Source organism: Rhinatrema bivittatum, chromosome 4 (assembly GCF_901001135.1).
Source record: "Rhinatrema bivittatum chromosome 4, aRhiBiv1.1, whole genome shotgun sequence".
Classification (NCBI taxonomy): Eukaryota; Metazoa; Chordata; class Amphibia; order Gymnophiona; family Rhinatrematidae; genus Rhinatrema; species Rhinatrema bivittatum.
Genome location: NC_042618.1, coordinates 189,866,488 through 189,890,228, shown reverse-complemented (window position 1 = coordinate 189,890,228; position 23,741 = coordinate 189,866,488). Strand labels below are relative to the sequence as shown.

General features: G+C 42.4%; 1 protein-coding gene across 1 annotated transcript in view; it reads right to left on the bottom strand.

Moving 5' to 3' along the window:
* Positions 1 to 23,741, bottom strand: part of LOC115090395 (store-operated calcium entry regulator STIMATE) — a 158,475-nt gene that overhangs the window by 69,353 nt on the left and 65,381 nt on the right. The gene's annotated exons all lie outside the window — the stretch shown is intronic.

Genomic DNA, 23,741 nt, shown 5'->3' with positions numbered 1-23,741 from the left:
GACTGGTAGACAAGCTGGATAAGCATTGATTCAAATATTCCTCCATGACCTATTCATCAGGGATAGAATGCACTCCTGCTTCCCCACACTAAAAATTTTGTGGAGGAAGGATGATGATGGTAGAGTACAGGATGAGTGCAAACTCCCTCACCCTAGCTCAGTACAGTCGTAAGAACACAAAACGTTGCCTACTAGGTCAGAACGAGGGTCCATCAAGCCCAGCATCCTGTTTCCAACAGCAGCCAATCCAGGTTACAAATACCTGGCAAGTTTCCAAACATTAACTAGATCCTATGCTACTAATGCCAGTAATAAGCAGTGGCTATTCCGTAAGTCAAATGATTAAAAGCAGTTTATGGATTGCTCCTCCAGGAACTTATCCAAACCTTTTCTAAACCCAGCTACACTAATTGCCTTAACCACATCCTCTGGCAATGAATTCCAGAGCTTAATTGTGCATTGAGTGAAAAAAGAATTTTCTCCGATTTATTTTAAATGTGCTACTTGCTAACTTCACAGTATGCCCCCCTAGTCCTTGTATTATCTGAAAGAAAATAAAGTAAATAACCAATTCACATTTACCTGTTCTGGTCCTCTCATGATTTTATGGACCTCTATCATATCCCTCCTCAGCCATCTCTTCTCCAAGCTGAACAGCCCTAACCTTTCCCGAAACTTACTGATTCACCCAACGGGCCTAACGGACTGACTGCAACAACCATCAAGATACATTCCAGCACTATGTAAATAGTTGTTCCTCTTCTTACTGTTAAACTATTCCGGCTTCTTTCTTTCTTCTCCCAGTTCCCCTGTTTTATTGCAACTTTTCTTGCTTCTCTCCACCTGTTAAATGTTCAAGGTTATCACTCCCCTTGTTACTTGTAAACCAGCATGATGTGATTTTATCATGAATGCCGGTATAGAAAAGCTTTAAATAAATAAAAAATAACCTCTTTAGCCTTTCTTTATAGAACCACCATTCCATGCCCATTATTTTGGTCGCTCTCTAGGTGAAGTCCTCTCTCCTCCACCCAGATGCTGCCCTCTCTTCCCCCTATTCCCCCCAACCCCCACCATCCTCTCACTCTCATCTATCTCTTCCTTTTTCTGATCTGTCTCCTCTCCTCCTTTATTTCCCTATCCCCTGCTGCAACTCTCTCTCTCATCTCTGTGGCCCTGCTGCTGCTTCACCAAGCCCTTATTAGGACTAAAATGCCTCCTCCTTTTTCTCTTCCACCAGTCCTGCCCCTCAGGGCCTTAATTAGGGCCAAAGACCCATCTGCCTATTCCTGGACCCCAATTGCAGCTGAAGATGATGATGCCGCCTACTTAAGAACATAAGAAATTGCCATGCTGGGTCAGACCAAGGGTCCATCAAGCCCAGCATCCTGTTTCCAACAGTGGCCAATCCAGGCCACAAGAACCTGGCAAGTACCCAAAAACTAAGTCTATTCCATGTAACCATTGCTAATGGCAGTGGCTATTCTTTAAGTGAACTTAATAGCAGGTAATGGACTTCTCCTCCAAGAACTTATCCAATCCTTTTTTAAACCCAGCTACACTAACTGCACTAACATCCCCAGCCAAGAAAATTCACTTGGTAGTGGATTTTTGAAACCCTGGAAATAGGGCACAAAGCAGTATATCAGATGAGAATCTAGATGAGTGGCAGGTTGCACAGAGAGGTGATCAACAGAGTCCACACTGTTAAGACAAAGTGAAGAATATGGTACTCCAGAGTACAGTACTGGAACTGGTCCTTTTCAATATTTTTATTAGTGACAATGTTGGGAAACATGAGGGGAAAACACGCTCGTTTGCAGATAATACAAAAACCTGTAACAGAGCAGACACACCAGAAGAAGTGGACAAAAATGAAATGGGACTAGAAAAAACTGTAAGAATGATCTTGGGTTTGGAAAATGATCTTCCATGCTAAAAAGTGCAAATTCCTATATTTGGGAAGCAAAAATCCATTAAGCACCTATCAATCAGAAAGAAATAAAAAGGGGAACTGTGAAACAAGAAAAAGATCCAAGAGTAATCATCTCAAATGATCTGCAGGTAGTCACATCAGTGAAATAAAGCAACAGGGAAAGGTAACAGCACGCTCAGGTGCATAAGTTAAAGTATCACCTGTAGGAAAAAGGAGGTAATATTGTCCTTACGTAGGTTAATAGTAAGCCCCCACCTTAAGTACTATGTTCAGTCTTGGTGACTGTACCTTCATAACAACACTGAAAAGATGGAAGCAGTTGAGAAGAGACTACTGAAATGATGCAAGGTTTGCAACATGAAGCCTACACACACAGACCTGAAACTCAAAATGTTCTTGCCGAAGGAAAGAAAGGACTGGGGGGATATGAGTGAAAGATTTAAATATTTCACAGACTTCAATAAAGTAAGGGACGATGACAGTTTTCATAGAAAAGGAAATTCAAGTACAAGGGCTCATGGATACGAAGGTGCAGGAAGAAAAGTTCAGAGGAATCATGAAAAAAAATCCTACTTTGCTGAGACAGTGGTAGATACCTGGAATAGCCACCAGCAGAGGCAGTGACAACCAAAACCATAAACAGAATGTCAATATGCTTGGGACAGACAGAGAGAGCCAGTGAGGATAACAAGTAGAAGAAATGAGAGAGAAGGCTCAATTGTTTTCTCAGTCAGACCAAGGGTTCATCAAGCGCAGGATCCTGTCTCAAACAGCGGCCAATCCAAGTCACAAGTACCTGGCAAGTACCAAACATTAAACAGATCTCAAGCTACTAATGCCAGCAATAAGCAGTGGCTTTTCCCTATTGATTATGGACTTCTCCTCTAGGAACTTATCCAACCCTTTATTTAAGGCCAGCTGCACTAGCTACCTTAACCACATGCTCTGGCAATGAATTCCAGAGCTTAATTTTGTGTTGAGTGAAAAATAATTTTCTACAATTTGTTTTAAATGTGCTACTTGCTAACTTCATGGAGTGCCCCAGTCCTTGTATTATCAGAAAGAGTAAATAACCATTTTAGATTTATCCGTTCAAGTCCTTTCATGATTTCATAGATCTCTATCATATCCCCCTTAGCCGTCTCTTCTTTAAGCTGAATAGCCCTAACCATTTTAGCCTTTCCTCACACAGGGGAGCTGTTCCATGCCCTTTATCATTTTGGTCACCCTTCTCTGTACTTTTTCAAGTGCAACTATTACATCCAGCCAAAAGGTAGAAAACCAAAGAGGAAGACAAGTGGGCAAACTGGATGGGTCAACTGGTCTTTATCTTTCAGCACCTATCATATTACTATTTGACTAAATGTGTCATTATCTTGTATGGTACTATGCACACTGACAACACTAGGCAAATAATAAAGCAATCTTGTCACCATGTCTGAATGCACATGTAATGTTTCTGAGTGAATTAAGTACAGTTAATGTTTAACTGAGCATGCTTTTGATTTACAATAACTAACACACATATCTGGTCCTTGACATCCCTGAAGATATATTCTACAGCCACAGGAATGACAGACTAAGCTGCACGTGTGTCCCATTGACTACACATTATAAAAAGTATTATAGACATATTTTCCAGTGAGCTTGCTGTCTCATATAATCAGACAACCCTTTCCGTACACGCTGGCTGGTGAGCTCTGCAATTATCAAAGATTTCCATTCAAATCGATGTTGCTATTTTAATTATAAAGGAAGCTGATTTCATAATTATTGACTAATTAACTTCTTTCACTCACGCTTTCGTAAGCTCAAATATCCACAAAGCCAAACTGAACAGAGACCTGCAGCTCTTCTTACTACACCCTGGACTAGCTCTGGGTCAGACATTCTGCCATTTATATTCAAATGGAACGGAAAACAATGAGTGACATCCCAAGGTACATACCTGCCAAGCTGTTAGGTTCTGTTAAATCCTTAGAGCTAAATGTACTTTACAGGGCTTCTCGTATTTTGTTTCCACGGGGGCTATGCCCCTCATTGCTTCAGTTTCCAACAGCCATAGCTCACAGTATCAACCAATGACGTCATCCTGAGAGCACGGCTGTCACTAATCTAGTCAGAAATTTCAAAGAGATGTTCGGAAACGGCTCGCTCTAAGGAAAAACCTTCCTATTGTGGCTCTTGAACATGGATGAAATAAGTGGGGGGTGGGGACAGGGGAAGACATCAAGTTTCATTTCTTCCTTTAACAGCCTAAGAGCTTTCACCAACTGCAGGCCTCCATCAGCACGAAAGTGTCCTCACATGCATTATTCCTGAGGATGTGAGAACCTGACTTAAACATGCCATCTTCAAAAGCACAGAAATAAAAGATCAATAAAAAAAACAAAACAAAACACCACATTATACAAGGTGATACCTTTTCATTGGACTAACTTTAAACATGTCTTGACACTCCCTTCCTCAGGCCCAAACAGAACAAGCAGGTCAGAGCAAAAGATGACGTTCTTGAACGTACAAGTGAACCACAGATTACATTGTAAGCATGGCAGGAAAGGGAATGGGAAAAAGCACACCTACAGGGCAACCCCACAAAGGCACCACAATTCCACAGATGACTGACAAATAGAAAAAGAAAGCTCATTTAAAGAGACCAGAAATTTGGAGCTAGCTTTGCCCATTCCAGATCTCCATAAACACACTTCACATTCCCTGGCATTAAAGGTCCAGCACATGCCCAAGTGAGATTCCTTGCAGGGCGGTATATACGAAAGCCTACAAAGTTGTCCCGGCTCTGCACAGTCGGGCCGATTCAGTAAAATGCGCGGGAGAGCCGGCGCTCCGAGGCGAGCGCCCGCTCTCCCAACGCGCGCCCAGGCCACTCTCCTGGGCGGCATGATTCACTATGCAAATGAGGGCCCGCGCTAATAAGGAGGCACTAGGGACACTAGCGCGTCCCTAGTGCCTCCTTATTGGCAGAAGCAGCAGCTGACAGCGGGTTTGACAGCCGACGCTCAATTTTACCGGCATCGGTTGTCAAACCCGCCGACAGCCATGGGTTCGGAAAACGGACGCCGGCAAAATTGAGCGTCCGTTTTCCACCCCGCGGGCAGATTTAAAAAAATTTTTTTTTACAGAGCCATAGGATAGCTCAGAGAAAGCCAACTACAATCTAAATGTACTCTGCTATATTGCCTCACCCACTGAAGATCCAGATTGGTCTTCAGAGGACTCAAAAGGAGTGCTGAGACATCACCCAGGCGGTTCCAGCATTTTAGATCTTATAAGTGATGAAAAGGAGTTGATTTGTACCATGCAGCTAGCAGAGAGTGCAGTGTACAAATTAACTCCTCTTGTTAGAATTTTGATCACTTATAAGGTCTAAATTTCTTTCATGATGTCAACTTTACAATGGATTTCTCTGAATGTGTCTGTAAACACTACCCCCCGCCCCCCCAACCCAGCTCCCGAAAACTCAATCCGAATCAAAGTGCCCCATATAATGGTCCATATATAGAGTATTAGACTGAGCCTTAAAAAGAGGCGCTCTCTCTCTCTGTCTCCCTCTCTCGTGTATGTAAGATAAGTGCGCAGAGCCGCAGACATACGTGCGTGAAGAGTATTTTATAAACTACGCGTATAGTTTAAAAAATAGCGCACATCTTTGCATGCAGCGAGATACATGCGTTTATGGGTGCGGGTGGCCCTTTTAAAATCTACCTGTATATGAATCATTTTTTATGTCTATTGTACTTTTTTGTGTCTTTACTTTTTTGTATTATAACCCGCTTTGATATATTAAGTGAAACAATGGTAAATGAAGAATTGTAATAAACTGAACTCGCTCAGCCTCCTCTCTTCCCCAGCAGTTGCTTGCTCTCTCTCTCAAATCTGCCCCCATCCCCAGCAATCTCCTCTCCCTCCCCCACCTTCAGCTTTTGCTCAGTGCTAGTTATCCCCATGATTTCTCGCTTTCCTCTAACGTCCTGCCCACAGCATCCAACATATATGTCTTTCTCTCCTCCCCAAGAAGCAGTATACCCCCCTTTCTCTCCACCTTCATCCTCCCCCAAAAAGGTAGGCTGATTGAGAAGCAGCCTTTCCAGTCCCTCATCCTACTGGCAGCACGGCAGCTCCAGCACAGGCACTTCAACCTCTCTCCAGTGGTAGGTGGATAAACACTAAGACTCTGGCTCTTCTTGCTTTAGCAGAGGCGGACATGGGGGTACAGCTCCTCCTGCTGCAGCATGCACCTCTCATATTCTGCTGTGGGCCTGTATGGGCTGGCTGCAGCCCAGATGTGACAGGATGCAGGGAGAGGTAGGGGATGGGGGAGCTGTGCAATGTGAGCAGCTGGAAGATATACCAATATATGCTGACAGAATAAAAGCCCTGCAAACAACTAATATACATTGTTCTAGGTAGTACACCATTACCACGCTATACTTTTCATGCTCCTAAGTAACAATCAACCATCATTCACATTATCTATCATACACACTCTGCCTTTCATCTACGGAATAGACTATGGGGACTTGTCTAAACTAGCTCTCAGACCAGCAGAGGAGAGAAAGAAAGGGAAAGCAGGAAACAACAAATATTAAACAGAGCTTTAGTTTGTTTGTAACCTGTCATGTTTATTTTAAAGCATACACGTTATATGATGGTGGCTCCAGATTTGTATACTATCAGCTCGTGTTGAATTTTTAATAAAGTTTGCAAATGTGGACCTTTGCCTTAAAATGCAAACTCTTTGGGTACCAGGATATTGTTGCTTCTATTTGGCAACCATCTAGGGAAATCTGAACTGGATGTGACGGATCCCGACACACTGACTATTGTAGTTTCTAAAGCTGCAGTAATTATAAAATTGTGAAATCATCAAATAAACTTCAGACTTTGAGAGAGGAAAAGAACGCATACCATACTGGAAAAAAGACCAGCAAAAAGTAACAGTGCCATTTCCGTGCTTAATGCCAACTTTTATTAAAATAAATGTTATAGTAAGCATCGCAAGTTAATATTCAGCATATGGTAACATTTATCTGGACGTGGCATAACGTTTGAGTAGCAGTCATTCTGTTCCAGGTCACCTGTTTGACAGGAATGTGGACATAGGGATGGAAAAGCGTTTAGAAAACTTGGATACCAGTCAGTTTTTTTGGAACCAGAAAATTATTTCCTAATTTTTAATTTCACTTTTGTGTTTGCCTTTTTAGCTCCATTTTCTTTATTTTTCCCCCTCTGTTTTGCTTTTCTTTACTCTTCCTGTTTCCAGCCTCTCCTAGGCAGCCTGGCAGCAGACCTGCTTTTTCAGTTGCAGGTCTGTCAATCTGGAATGACTTACCAAACTCCTTAAGACAAATTTCGAACACCAAAGAATTCAAAAAAGCACTAAAAACCTCTTTTTCAAACAGCATTTAATTCCTACATACCAGAAAACAATTGAACAAGTCCTCTATTCGCAAGAATTTCAACTATATTTCTTATTTCTTTTACTATGTTCTGATTTAAGTTTATTTTATATTAACTTTAAATGTTTTGTTAATTTTTTTTGAGATTTTTTTACTCATGCTTTTATTTATTTATAAATGTGCTTTGTTTATTATGTGCTATTATATATGTGCTTTGATGTGAACCGTATTGACCAATTTTTTTTTTAAATGAAAATAAGGTATATAAACAAGTGTAAATAAATAAATAAATAAATAAATAAGACAGTCCTGGACAATGAATATGGTAAAGGCTCCATATAGTGACCGGAGGCAATTCAAAGTTATGGCCCAGGTCGGCAGAAACCAGGTGTCTAATTCACCCCTGTGAATGGCAAAAGCAGAAAACTGCAAACCAGGAAAGAGCCCAAGACTAGCGAGTGCAAATCCTGCTCTCACGGATTGTGAAACTGAATGAACGTTAGCTTTCTCTGCCTCAGTGTTTACCCAACTTGAGCTGGTAATAACAAATTTGTTTCCTCAACTCTTTGAAGAGAGTCACTCAGATCAGGCACAAAAGTAGTGGCTGCATGCATGTTTCTACCATATTTAATTGAAAAGTGTTTTGGATTTTAGATCTGATTGCTCCACGTCTCAAACCCAAGCTCAAGGTGAGTTACACTCAAGTATACTAAGTATTTCCCTGCCCCAGAGAGCTGACAATCTGATTGTGCACCTGAGGCAATGAAGGTTGAAGTGACTTGCCCAAGGTCACAAGGAGCAGCAGACTGAAGTAGCGATTTATACTGCTCGTGTTGGCATTTTATGATGATATTTTGGGTGTGGATTGAAAGGCAGTGCATTTGTTTGACTGATTGTCGGGATCCTCTTTAATGGAAAATAACTATGTAACTACCTCATTATTTTAAAAAGATAAAATCCACTCATAGAAATTAATTCATGAATTGAATCAGAGTCTGTAAAAGTAGTATAAATGGGTTACAAGCATACACTGAGCCACAACATTAATGACAGGAAGCCGAGAACAAAAAAACACCATGAATTTATGTAAACTGAGCTGCACAACCACTGATCCGGATCAGAACCTCATGAAGGCATCACAGTTATATAAGTCAAGGCCTCCCTGACAGCACACTTCCTCAAAAAATTATTTCATTTACTTCTGCCACCCTTGATCTCCCACCATACCCTTCTGTCCCCATCCTTACATCATTCAGCCTCTAATTCTTTCTACCAAGTTTGTAAGATATTTGGTAGTGATGGCAGTATTGCTGCACTTATATAATGTCTTGGATACTTACTGTATTCTTGCTTTGATGTATATCTTTCACAATGCCACATTAAAATAAAATTATAAAGCATACATATGGTATGAATACCTGAAGAGCGAAACCAGAGGAGGAGATTTAAAGAAACAGGTACTGAAATCATAAAAAGAAAAAAAAAAAAAGTAAAACTATGTATGCCGTAAAGCATACAGATATAATCTGTATAAACTGTACACCTGGGAATACGACGGAAATGGAGAAGTTGGTATTGTGAGATAGTACTGAAGGTATCCACCACGTTAAAAGGAATATGGGGGCACTAGAACTTTGCAGTATAAAAAGAGTAACATATGACAGATGCTAATTTGGGCAAATCAGCAATTTTATTTTATTTTTACCAGGTTCAAGATATTCTGGATTCCAGCCTTGTGCCATACAGCTGAACAATTTGGGAGGAAGAGAAATAGCCTAGTGGTTAGAGCAGTGGGCTACGAACCAGGAGACCAGGGTTCGAGTCCTGCTGTCGCTCCTTGTGACCTTGGGCAAGTCACTTTACCCTCCATTGCCTCAGGTACAAAAACTTAAGATTGTAAGCCCTCTGGGGATAGAGATGTGATATCTCAGATCAAATAAAATAAATAGCAAAGCAATGTTTCTTATGCCTTGCTATTCAGTAAATTAGAATTCTCATACTTCTCCTTAATGTTCAGAAAATCAAACACAGATCTCTCGAAAATATAAGAACCCTGAGGCACAGTTCTATCTCACTCTGAACAAACTGGACTCTTGGCAACTTGACAGCTTTCAAGAGATCATTAAGAGCATTTTTATTTTGTCTTTACTTGGGCCTCTTTAACGGGCCGATACAGTAAAAGTCTCCTGTGCGCACGATTCAGTAAATTAATTTATTTAAATTAGGGCCCGCGGTAAAAAGAGGCGCTAGGGACGCACTAGTGTCCCTAGCGCCTCTTTTTGGACAGGAGTGGCGGCTGTCAGCGGGTTTGACAGGCGACGCTCAATTTTGCCGGTGTCGGTTCTCGAGCCCGCTGACAGCCACGGGTTCGGAAACAGGACGCCGGCAAAATTGAGCATCCGGTTTTCAAGCCACGGGCTGATTTTAAATTTTTATTTATTTTAAATTTTTTTTTTTTTTTTTTTTTAACTTTTGGGACCTCCGACTTAATATCGCCATGATATTAAATCAGAGGGTGCACAGAAAAGCAGTTTTTACTGCTTTTCTGTGCACTTCCCTGGCGCCGGCAGAAATTAACGCCTACCTTTGGGTAGGCGCTAATTTCTTAAAGTAAAATGTGCGGCTTACTGAATAAGGGGTAAAGCTAGCGCATCTAAAACGTGCGTCCAAATGCGGGTTAACGGTACTGTATCGGCCTGTAAGAGAGTAAAACAAGTTTTGTCACTGTGACCCAACCATTTCTGGGTTTTGCACCAGCCACCAATGCATCCATGGAGGATTAACACTGCAGCATGGACTTTTGCTGCAAACTACAAAAAACGTTTGCCTGCTTAGAATAAAATGAAATTGAATAAAAGCTTTAGCAATAAATGTGAATTTTGTTGCTTTTGCCTATATTCCAATTATTGCTTTACCCTATTTGATTGCTCAGTAGGTCCAAAACAGCTGATAGTGGAACACAGAACTGAACCTGCTGTACTCACCTGAGTTAATTTCAGACAAAAACTTTGAAGATCTGAAGTTCAATTTTACAGATCACCATTTTGAAATTACAAAGCACATCCCACAAAAGTAAAAACAAAAACAAAATATTAGTATGTATAGTAAACTTACTAGATTTGCCCATGAAATGGGTCAGTACCTATATGCTCATCTTCATATATCTATCTCTCTATCTAGAGAGAGAGAGAGATCCTACTGTCTAATTCTGTTTGATTAAATCAGCAGTGACTTGGGGACAGAAAAATGGTCCTTCCCCACCCACATCTGTATAGCTGTCAGTGTGCAGATCAGAAGAGCAAAGATTTGATAGAACCTACAGAGAAGTCTATTTTTTTTTAGTGCAATGTTTTCATCCTGTTCCTTTGTGTTTCCAGCTGAATCAGAATCAGTCTCTGCTGGGCTATGGACCATGAGCCTTCATTCACAAGCATCCAGGGTGCAGGGAGTTCCCCCATCCTATCCCCCCACCTCCTCCCCAAACTCAGCCCAGCCATCACAGCAACAGCCCTTGGCCACAAACTGCAGCTTCTTCCAGAACCCGGCTAATGTAGAATCATAAGTCTAATCACTAGGGGTCACTGCTGAGCGATGGCTGAGCCTCCCTCCCCACAGGTGCAGTGAATGCTTCCCTCTGCAGCATCCCCAGTCCTTGCCAACCTGGCTGGAAATCAAACCCAGGTCCTCCTCATAGCAGCAGTTTCCCAGAGATTTAAAAACTTTGAGTCTTTGATGTGAGGCCTGAAATAAGTTAGAAGCATCATTGTATAAAAGACTTCTCTCAGAAGCAGCATGACATGATTCCAACAAAATGATTACATTTTAAATTAGTTTAACAAGTCAACATATATGTGTCTGCAGGAAAGGATAGTTAGTTTAAATGGTGGAATTAATTGCTTTTAGCTGTTGGTTCCAAATCTCTGCTTATTGGTTGTCTGGGCTGATAGCTTGTCTCAACTGAGAAAATTAAGAGTGGAAGTGTACATTCCTTCTGCATTTATGGTATCCCAACACTAGAGAACATGGGAAAAAAAGGGGAGGTTGCTTTAAGGCAGGGCTTCCCAAACTGTGGGTTGGGACCCCCACATGAAGTCACAAAACATTCAGCTGGGGTCAGAAGTGCCTCAAAACTTAAAAGGCAGTGTCCTTCAGGTGCCAGAGACAGCAGCATTAGTAGTGGAAGGCAGCATGCACTCACAGGCCTTGTACTGGAGACACTCTAGCATGAGTTTCTGTACTAAAAAAACCCTGAGTGAGGAGCGATTGAGGCCGCTGCAGGGCCTGTGAGCTTGCTGTGCTCGCAGGGCAATGATGATTTTCATTACTAATGCTACTGCCGTTTGCAAATAACTGTTGGGCTTTGGTTCAGCCATGAGGGAAGGGGAAGAGGAGGAGGAGGACAGAGTGTGCACAGGCTGGTGAAGATTGCCATGGCTCCTCTCTGCTCACCCACCATTGATACTACCCAAGAGAGAAATATTGCCCCTGTCATCAGCCTGCCCTCTCATCTTACCAGTTGTTGTCCACTTTTGGCCTGAGGCCCAAAGCAAAATGTAGCCACTGGCCCTGACCCTAACCAAGAGGGGATGATTAGAGAAGGGGCTGTTTGAAGGGAGGATAAATGCAGGTTTTGAGGGTTGGATCAGCTGGCAAGGGGTTGGCTATGGGGGTGAGAGAGGGGGAATGAAAGAGGACTGATTGACTAGGAGATGTAAGAGGAGCTGAGGAGTGAGAAGGAGTCAGCTGGAGGAATGCGAGAGAAGGGCTGGAGAGGAGGAAGTGAAGCTGAAGTTGAGAGAGAGGGAATGGGGGATGGTGAGAGGGAAGGGATGACACAGGATCAGTTGAGGGTTATAAGAAGGCATGAGAGAGAGGGGCTTGTTTGGGAAGGAGACAGGAGCTGTGAGATGTAAGGATCAGCGACGGGAAGAGGTTGAGAGAGGAGGGTCCACTGGAGGGAGTGAAGGGTGAGAGAAAGGATCAGCTGGAGTGCGGCCAGAGCAAGAGTGGAGTGATTGATGGAGAGGAACATCACTGCTGCTAATTTGTTTTGGTCACCCCCCTGAGATAATGTGAATTTTCAAGTGATAAAAGGGGGTCACATTGGCTAAAGATTTGAGATGCCCTGTTTTAAGGCTAAGATTTCTGGGAGATGTACCTCTCAGATATGATCTAACAGGGCATAAGAACATAAGAACATAAGAAAATGCCATATTGGGTCAGACCAAGGGTCTATCAAGCCCAGCATCCTGTTTCCAACAGTGGCCAATCCAGGCCATAAGAACCTGGCAAGTACCCAAAAACTAAGTCTATTCCATGTAACCATTGCTAATGGCAGTGGCTATTCTCTAAGTGAACTTAATAGCAGGTAATGGACTTCTCCTCCAAGAACTCATCCAATCCTTTTTTAAACACAGCTATACTAACTGCACGAACCACATTCTCTGGCAACAAATTCCAGAGTTTAATTGTGCGTTGAGTAAAAAAGAACTTTCTCCGATAGTTTTAAATGTGCCCCATGCTAACTTCATGGAGTGCCCCCTAGTCTTTCTACTATCCAAAAGAGTAAATAACCGATTCACATCTACCCGTTCTAGACCTCTCATGATTTTAAACACCTCTATCATATCCCCCCTCAGTCGTCTCTTCTCCAAGCTGAAAAGTCCTAACCTCTTTAGTCTTTCCTCATAGGGGAGTTGTTCCATTCCCCTTATCATTTTGGTAGCCCTTCTCTGTACCTTCTCCATCGCAATTATATCTTTTTTGAGATGCGGCGACCAGAATTGTACACAGTATTCAAGGTGCGGTCTCACCATGGAGCGATACAGAGGCATTATGACATTTTCCGTTTTATTCATCATTCCTTTTCTAATAATTCCCAACATTCTGTTTGCTTTTTTGACTGCCGCAGCACACTGCACCGACGATTTCAATGTGTTATCCACTATGACATGTATGCCTATTTAAAGAAAAACAAAACAGAGATATGGTAAAATGGACTTGCCAAGGAGACACAGTCAGAAAAGGAGTGGTCAGGAAGGATGAGGCCTAACAGGGCAACCCAAGGATGATCATGCTGGTAGGGAATATCTAAGTCAGAGGGCTAGGAATGTCAGCTGGTAGGGGTTTTACTGTAAAAGAGGGCAGTTATGCTAGCCTGTATGGAAATGACTAGGGAGATATCCCAAGTTTAACCACTGAAGGCATCCAATATATATCATAATAGCTAAAGAGGGATGCAGACAAGAATAGTGACAGGCCAAAATTGTTACAGCTAAAGAAAAGAAACTTTGTCCAGATGAGAATTTTAAAGCAGAACTAAAGGATACATATCAAGATTTACTTGTTTGTAAGCTCCTGTGTAAATAAAACCAAGGCATCAGGACCATGCAGCAACTTAAGCTCATAAGCAGACATCACGGACTGGCCAGGGGAAGGTCAGAGGGACCTCCACCCTTGGATGAAGGGGGAACATCCTGAAACACAGAAAAAGCTGACATGGCTGACAGCCTTAGTAGCAGGACCTCCCCCAAATAAAAGGGGAGTGGGGGAAACCTGCAATGCAGAAAAACCCCTCAACCCACTACATGATTATGCATGAACGCATGCATATTTATCAGCTGGAAAGTATAAGACGGGGGGGGGGGGGGGAATAAGGAGCATGGGAGCGGACCTGAAGCAGCCCCAGCAACCCCTGCTATTGAGGAGGGAGAAGACCAGGTGTGGCCAGGAGACCGGAAAGAGAAGACACCCTGCCTAGGGTCAGACGGTGGTGCAGAGACTGAAGCGGTGAGGAGCAGAGAGCAGCCCGGCAGTTCTGCCAGTACCAGACCTGGACGCAAGCCTCCTTCCCAGACAGTTTTTCAGACTTTCAGCCAGAACCTGCTTCAGAGGTAAACAGGGGGAAATCGCCTGAAGTTGGGAGCAGGGGTAAGTAAGTTAGACATAAGTATTAATATATTAGGCAGGCTAAGGTTTATGGCATGTTTGAAACCACCCATGGCACAGATCTTTGTTTTGGGTAAACTGGTGCTTAGTGGCCAGGATGTTAGAGACGGGAATTGTTGTTATCTTCTAAATACTAGATCCTTCTAAATCTGATAAATAAAAGTCTAATTCTGAGGAGCACATGTTGCATTTTCCTGAGCTTAGAATCATGAAGTGAAGAGGGAGGGGGGAACTGGAAGTATCCTGTAGCAGACAGATCCCTGCACCCCTAAACTTACTTACAAATGCATGGAGTACCCTGGTACTGCAGAGGCTAAACTTGTGGCATTAATCTATGAGGTGAGTGAGAAAGGGAGGAGACGAAAACATTTCCTGAGGAGTTATCAGTTTGCAGTATTACCTTGTGTATTACTGCAGCAAAAATTAAATAAATAAATAAATAAAATCTCCAATCCTTTCCTTGTTAGGTGGATTTCCTCAAGTGAGAGCAATCAGGGGACTAGAGTTTATGTGACCAAGCTGGACATGCTGTGACAGTAATCTTCCCTCTACAACAGGGGTGGGTAATTCTGGCTCTCCAGGGCCACAAACTGGTCTTTCTAGGATAACCCTTATGAATATACATGAAATAGATTTACATACAACGGAGACAGTCTGCATTTAAATCTCTCTTGTGAATATTCATTAGAGAGATCCTGAAAATCCAACCAGTTTGCAGCCCTTGAGGACCAAAATTGCCCACCCCAGCTCAAAGAGGAGCTTTAGCTTGTGCAAATCCCCTCCTGCTGATGAGCAGGACTAAACTGATATAATAAGTAGAACATAGAGGGGTAGATTTTAAGATCTGCGTGCATGCGTACGCTCGCATGTTATAAAATCGGGGGTTGGCGTGCGCAAGGGGGTGCACAATTGTGCATCTTGCGCACGTCAAGCCGCGCGCTGCCTTCCCCCGTTCCCTCCCCCCTTAACTAACCTTTCCCCCCAGCCCTACTCTAATCCCCCCAATTTATCTCACCTTTTGCACCTGCCTGGAGGCAGGTGCAGGTTGCGAGCGCCGGCAGCCTGCTGGCACGCGATCCTCCAACACAGTGGCAAATGGCCGCTGAGTTAGAGGCCTCTGGTCTCGCCCCCACCCCGCCCCCTTAGTAAAGCCCCAGGACTTAGACGCGTCCCAGGGCTATAGGCCCGGCGCACGTAGAGCTTTTAAAATCCAGCCCAGAAAGAATAAAATCCCAGAAAGTTCTGCATAAAATCTGTAAAAAGTGAGCTTAATTTGCAATACATGGACTTTTATATAAACTGGCACTCAAACTCTGTCTTCTCAACTGAATTACAATTATGTAGCGGTACTTTGTTTCCACTAGTGGGCTGCAAGATTTAGCTGTGCTTGTCTTTATGCTGGCACAGCAGCCAAGACTTAGATTTTATTTGTGTAATTATGTGACTATGACCATCTCCCTTGGCAGTGGATTCTATTGCCAGAAACTTGTCCTCCACTGACATTAGGCGCCCTCTCATTCTGCTGGGGCTACCTAATGTGCAGTAGATAGCTGGCAACAATCTAATGACAGAGGTTGCTAAGAGAGGAACCATTGCTAAACCAATCCTCTGACCAAATTATGAAAGCACCCGGTGCAAAGCAGACTTCTGCTGTGCACACGATAATTTAATTTGGGAGATTATTATTAAAAAGCACAGGAGAAGTACAATGGTTTATCAACACATCTTCAAGTTCCTAAGGTCATCCACCCAAAAATTGTTTCATGCTTTGCGAGTTGCTGGTAATCACTAATTCATGTTATCCTGTTTCACAAAGTTAAATTACAGTAAGTGGTAACAGCTGTAATATTCAAAGACCATGAACATATTGTAACACACTGCTATGCGTTGTAGTCTCAGTGTCTAAAAAGAACTCCCTCTGATTTGCGGAAAGTAGGGTTCTGGTGTGATTGATGCTTCTTATGATATTGGGAGATGAAAGAAACCTCGCTCTAGGAGGTGGAATGGCTCTGCTGCCCACCTTCGTGCCAAGGCTCTGGGGTTTTACCCCATGGTACCTTCCACAAAGCCTCCATCTTCCAGGCACAGTACTACTGCGTCCACAGAGTCATCCAACCACAATTAGAACAACTGGAAGCACCATGGTCTGGATTCCAGGCAGCAACAGCAAGCGGAGTGTCTGTCTGGGATGGACATACGACACCAACACCCACCAGCCTGAAATCCACTGATCACGGGCCTCTTTGATTTGGGTTTCTCCATTTTCATTACTTTTTTTTTTTTTTTTAATGGAATTTAAGAGTTCTTCTGAGAGGCCACCAAGGTAGTAGCAAAGAATAATTCACAAGAGCAAACCCAAAGCAAAAGAAGAAAGGCCCACAAAAAATACAAGGCCAAAAACAAAGAAAGACTGGGAAGCATGTCTGTGCAGCAGCTCATACCAAGAAATACCGAGGCAGTGTCTGTGTGCAGGAACTTTCTCGCACACGCTCAGAAAGGCTTTATCTGAGCTTTGAGAGCCGGGTTCATGTCGGCAATATCGGACGACATCACTCAGGCATTATGGCTGATATATGCCTGCTTGCTGATGGAGAATCAAGATTCCAGGCAAATTCATTCTACAAATCTTTTCTCCAACTTATGATGAAAGTCTATTATGAAGGTTAACTAACTTAACTGAAGTGGAACGATTATAATTGAAAAGCACATTACGCTTTGTGTAATTATCCAACCAGCTATGCACCATTGAGTTTGGTCTTAAATCTGTGGCAGATATGATCCTCATCTGTTGTACTTGAATTGAACAGGCTTTTTCAAGGTTTTAGGGCTCAATTCGCCCATATTTGGGAGGCAGAAACACATCTGGCAGAAAGATACTAGCTTTTCTTAAATTAAAATAATCACATGCTAAGTTTTTATAAAGCTTGTGAAAGTCATGCATGCCCCCTGTCAAGCAGTCTTTAGACTGGCCCCTGCTTAGAGTCATTTTAAGATCTATAAATCTCATAGAAATGTGATGGCAGAAAACGATCATACGGCCTATGTAATCTGCCCATCCATACCAACTAATTCAGCTCTACAATCCCTACCACCTCTGCAGAGAAGCCTTGTGCTTGTCGCACATCTTCTTGAATTCAGATACTGTGCTTGTCTGTAACTAGGGTGGTGAATGAATAAACTTTTCGGTTTATTTCATTTTTTCTCCTTTTGTTTTCTTTTTTTCATTTAGTGCTATTTTTTATTTTATGTGTACTAACTCAAATATAAGGCACACTAAACAAAAAATTGAACCCTATATTTAATGAATTTTAACCTCATTTTGGTTTATACATAATATCTATATCGTTAAAAACAAAAGCACATCCACTACTTCCATGGAAAGGCTGCTCCATACATGCACTGCCATCTCTGATTCTACCTCCGTTTCACGCTGCCTTCATGCAATCAGAAAGGTCTGAAACAGGGTGGAAAAAACAACAAGTATGCTCAGAACATGATATCAGCTTGAAGTCAAAACCTGCCCATATGATTCTCTTCATAACACCCCAATTAAATTAGAAATATTTGGAGGTTAAACACACACGAAAAAGACTTTTCTATTTATAGTGGCATCACAGAAAGAGGTGTACATAAGTCTGGGAAAGCTGACAGGTGTAGAAATAAAAAAACAAAAAAACAAATGTTACTCCCATTGCACATTCTGCCTTTCCCAAACATACTTTGGGGCTGATGCAATACGGTGTGCTCAGCCGAGCACACTGTTAACCCGCAGGTGGACGTGGGTTATAGAGGTGCTAACTAATGCCTTATGCAATAAGTGGATTAGCGCCTCTACAACGCGCATCCAACAGAGTGAATCTAATAGTGCTCATCACATGCAAATGCATGTGAATGAGGCTATTAGCTATTCACTCCCTATGCCAAAAAAAAAAAAAATGGTGCATCTAAGACGCACATTTAGCCATCAGAATTTAACGCCTGCCTGGAGCAGGCGTTAATAGCTGAGCACTCCTTAAACCAATACAGAAAAGCAGAAAAAACTGCTTTTCTGTACTGCCTCCTACTTAATATCGTTGTGATATTAAGTAGAAGAAAAAAACTAAAGTAATTTAACAAAAAAAAAAAAAAAAAGCACCCACAGTCGGGTGCAGAAAATGGACGCTCAATTGAGAAGCATCCATTTCCTGAACCCGACTGTGCGCTGTTTAGGAAAACCAACGCTGATAAACTCGGCGTCGGTTTTCCTACCTGGCAGATGGCCGACGCACTCGGGTTCTCCTTGCTAATGCGATCCCCCTAATTTAAATATTGCATGGCGCCTCCAAGGAAGGCACCTGGGGGTGTGTTAAGAAAGCGGGCGCTGACTGTTCAGCGCCAAAATATTGCATCAGCTCCTTTCAGCAGCACAGCACTTCAAGGGCAACCATTCCCTTCGCAAGCAGCACACCTGTGCAACCCACACAACTCTCCAATATACCCCATCCATTCATCTCTCTACAGAGAAGAATACAGAGCAAATTATTCAGGAGGGAGGTCAGGACTGCAACCAGAGAATTGGGGAAAAAGATAACCATTGCCATTCTTAGGCGCTCATCACACCAGCAAATTCCACTGGCACTGCTGGTCTCTTTTGCAAAGTATAAGCATACTTTATGTACTGATGGAACGTAAGCAAGAGTGTCATCCCTAAAGGCGTTGACGAACCTAAAGATAAGGGGCAGAATGATACCAGCGGTTGAAGCTTAGGCACGAGCATTGGAACCCAGAGGTGCTACCTTAAGTGGCCCTCAACCTTGGGGATCTCTCGACAAATTTGGTTTTCAGGATATCCATAATGATATCCATGATATGCACTCTGCCTCAATTTTCTCAGCTAATTTATACTTTATATATGTATATATTTTGTACCAGTTTAAAGTATGCTTGGCAAAAAGTATGTTGGCACTGGACAATCAGCAAGCTTTAGACTGACATGTCTAACTGAAGCCCACTGGATCTTTATGCTGACGCAACAACTGAAGATGAAGTTTTATTTCAGTGCAATCGTGCGAACAAGAGTCTCCCCTGGCACTTGATTTTATGGCTAGAAGCTTGTCCTCCACTGCCGTTACACACCACCACGTTTTGCTTAGGCCATCTAATCTGTGGCAGCTAGCTGGCAGAACAGCCTAGAACAGAGTTCCCCCGCGTCTTTTCAGACTTAAGAGGCAGAGCAGCAGGGATGGTGAGCCTGGAGAAGACAGAGCACTCTGCTCTTTAATGCAGCCCTCTCCTCTCACACCTCCTGTTGTGCAAGAAACAAGGGAGGGAGGGTATAACTCCTGAAGCAGGAACCGGCAGAGCAAAGAACAAAAAGGGACTGAATCTGCACAAGTTTGGAACTTGTGAGCAATAATGCCAAATCATCAAGGCTTGAACCCTGGCTCTGCTGATTAGCACGCCTGCTCACAAGTTTCAAACGTGTGCCAGTGGCGTAGCCAGAAATGAATTTTTGGCTGGGCCCAAGGTTAACATGGGTGGGCACTAAAAGTCTGAGCCATGGAATTCATATTCTTATTGATAAATACTTTCACACACACACACACCTGACAATAGATTTCTAAATAATCTGCTACAGCTGTTATACTTTTAATATTTTAAACTCAATTACTTCAAGCAGCTACCAATGCTAAACCTAATATATAGTTATGAAAGCATTTCAATTATACTTAAAGAGATCTCAAGTGGCAGTATCTCATAACTTACAAAGAACCATATACTAGTCTACTATAAAGACAGATATCTCATCATACATCACAGTATTCTGTGAGATGTTTTAAAACCCTCTGGAATGTTGTACCAAAATATTTCTACTTGAAAAAAGCTCAGAAAGGCAATGTACTTTTAAGATGGAACTAGGTTCAAACTAATTACAAATTCAAATTACAAACTTATCAAACGCAGTAATTCATGACCATCATAATAGGCATCATTGTGTGGTAAAGTATACCTTTGTCACTCTGCCTTATGCTTAATCATAGGTCAGTCCATATTTTTAAGTGTTTTTGTTGCTTAATTCACCCCAGTGATATACTCCAAATTTCTAGCAATAATCTTGTTACATCAATTCAAGGTTACTTATGTTGAAAATTATGAACCAAACTTATCTGGATAATACGATGTTATTACTTCTTCTTAACCACCATCGACTTTGAGCTTGATGCCACGCCAAGATACGCCATGCTGTGGAATATATTACGCCCTTGAAGAAGGACTCGATGCTAGTCCGAAACATTGTGCAATGTCGGGCATAGAACAGCAATATAGTGAATTCTCATATTGCTGACAATTTGAGGGCATCAAGCTCAAAGTCGATGGTGGTTAAGAAGAAGTAATAACATTGTATTATCCAGATAAGTTTGGTTCATAATTTTCAACAAAAGTAACCTTGAATTGATGTAACACAAGATTATTGCTAGAAATTTGGAGTATATCACTGGGGTGAATTAAGCAACAAAAACACTTAAAAATATGGACTGACCTATGATTAAGCATAAGGCAGAGTGACAAAGGTATACTTTACCACACAATGATGCCTATTATGATGGTCATGAATTACTGCGTTTGATAAGTTTAAGAAAATAGGAAAGAGGGTTCCTTCATCATTGAATTTGTACCAAAATATTTACCATAATTGAGCAAATGCCTTATTAATCTGTATCAATAAAACAGATAAATATCTTTGAAGATTTCTTTTCCTTTCCTATGGCTCAACTATTTAGTTTTAGTCTTCCTCTGATGCTGACATTTGCTGAATCGAGTCCAGGGGCTCCTGACATTCATCCCCATTTCTTTACAAAGGAAGAACAGAAAAAAAAGACTGTTCTGGATAAAGAGATGTCTTGAAGGTGGTCACACCCTTTGGCTGACAGCTGGGATGTATCCTTAGCAGTGTGGAGAGGATAACTGGGTAGACAGGAGAAAAAGGCTATCCAGCCCTGTCATTTACTAAGCTATCATCATGTAAACATACACTCTGCATCCACAAATAAGATTGATACAATTGCCTACATGCTAGTAAAATACCTCACCTCAGGCACACACACAGAACCGACCTTCACCAAAGTACAGAAAGACCACACATTATAAATATGGAGATAGAAACTGGAATGGAAAACCAAAATAAGCCACTCTGCATGCAGTGCAAACCTGGAGAAATGGAAAGAGAAATATAGCACCTAACAGTCCCAGGATCTGCAATAATGCACACAAACTAAGCCGCACAAAGTTACACCTGCATTATGGAACATATAACAACCCTATCTATGAAAAGGCAACACTACAAATATTAAATCAGGTCCTAAACACTACTACACCTCCTATTAGGAAAACAGAACAAGCCAAGCTGCTATAGAGCCCCACACAGAAATAACTGTAAAACTATATTAATAAATGTTTCAAAACAGCTGATGAACAGAATAACATCCAACAAAACTCATAAAAATTATTAAACATTGTCCAAATATCAATAAAATATTTCAAAACAGCAGACACATCACATAATACTCAATAATTAAAATGGCAGTCAATCTAGAAAAATAAACTTAAAATGCCATTTTTACTTACCATCTCCAGCAACTCTCCTACTCCTTTCCCTTGAAAGCACATACCAGGAGCAGCAGCTGTCTCTCACACACACACCCCAGTCACCTCCCTGCCCAGTCTCTGTCTCACACACACCCCAGTCACACCCCACACACACCCCCCAGTCACCTCCCTGCCCAGTCTCTGTCTCACACACACCCCAGTCACCTCCCTGCCCAGTCTCTGTCTCACACACACCCCAGTCACACCCCACACACACCCCAGTCACCCTCCCTGCCCAGTCTCTGTCTCACACACACCCCAGTCACCTCCCTGCCCTGCATTTCCAGCCCGTGGCTTGAACACTGCCACTCCTCCCACCCTGATGACCCCTTTCTTCCTGCCCCACCAGCCAATCAGAGGCTTCCTCCTTCCACTGGCAGGAAGAAGGCTTCCGATTGGCCCGCGGGGGCAGGTAGAAGGGAGGAGGTTTCCCATTGGCCCACGGGGGCAGGAAGAAGGGAGGAGGTTTCCCATTGGCCCGCGGGGGCAGGAAGAAGGTAAAGGGAAGTATTACTGGGCCTGTGGGACACCGGGAGCCGCAACACACCAGCTGATTTTATTTTTTTTTCTCCCTTGGGTGCCTGCTGATGCTGCCTGCTTTTATTGGCTGCAGTGTCTTGCAAAGAAATTTGGGTGGACCTGAATGGAAAGTGGGTGGGCCACTGCCCACCCAGGCCCACCCGTAGCTACGCCACTGACGTGTGCAGATTCAGTCCCTTAACTTCACGGAGCACTGGCAATGGAAAATCACAGGGGGTAAGGAAGAGGAAGGGTGTGCATGTGTGTGTGTCTGTTTGGGAGAGAGAGAGAGTTCACAACTGGCCCTGCCACCTTACACGGGTCATACCTTGCCCTGGCCCTGATCCTGCTCCCCCTCACCTGCTCCATAGTTCCACTTCTTTTTTTTGTCTACTAATCAATGCCTGGTTGGCAATAATCTAGTGGAAGTCTTCTAGGAAAGGAATTATTAATAGACCAGATCATAAAAGCACATTATTACCGCAAACCAGACTGGTTGGGGGACCCCCGCCCTAGCGGGTCATCCTGCCTAATCACATGTGTGTATATATATATATATAAGTATACATATATATGAGTATACATATATATTTACGAGAAGTTAATTGATTTGATAGGATATGTTACAGTTTTCAATATGTTAAGTTATAATTAATTTCATATTTTTATGCCTTCTTTGTTCTATGTAACGCTCCTAAGCGAATTTTGTTGTTATTATGTAAACCGGTGTGATTTGTATTCTTACAGGAACTTCGGTATAGAAAAATTAAAAATAGAGTATTTTTCTGTGTATTTTCAACTTTAGTACTAAACTTGCAGTAAATATGGTGTCATATGTACAGTTCATGCATCACATCTGTGCATGGGTTTATTGAGCATCTACGTTTAGAGGTTAATGTGCTTTAAATTGCATGCACTACTATTAGCTGCTTGACATGGCTTTCCTTGCTTTTGCTTTTCAAACCAATAAAGGAGAAGTGGAGTGGACAGAGCACGCTGCCTTCTGGAATCTAGGGAGGGAGGGAGAAAAAAAATGTATAAAGAGATTGGGAATATGAGGGGCAATGGAAGGGAGAGGAAGCCTGTCTATATATATATATACACAAGTGAGAGACCTAGGAGTTCTAATTGACAATCGCCTGAACCTGAAAGCTAACATCAACAAAACCACCAGAGACTGCTTTTATAAACTCCAAGTGCTGAAAAGAATAAGACCTCTGTTCCACACACATGACTTTAGAACGATTCTACAATCAATCATCTTCGCAAAGCTGGACTATTGTAACACCATCTTG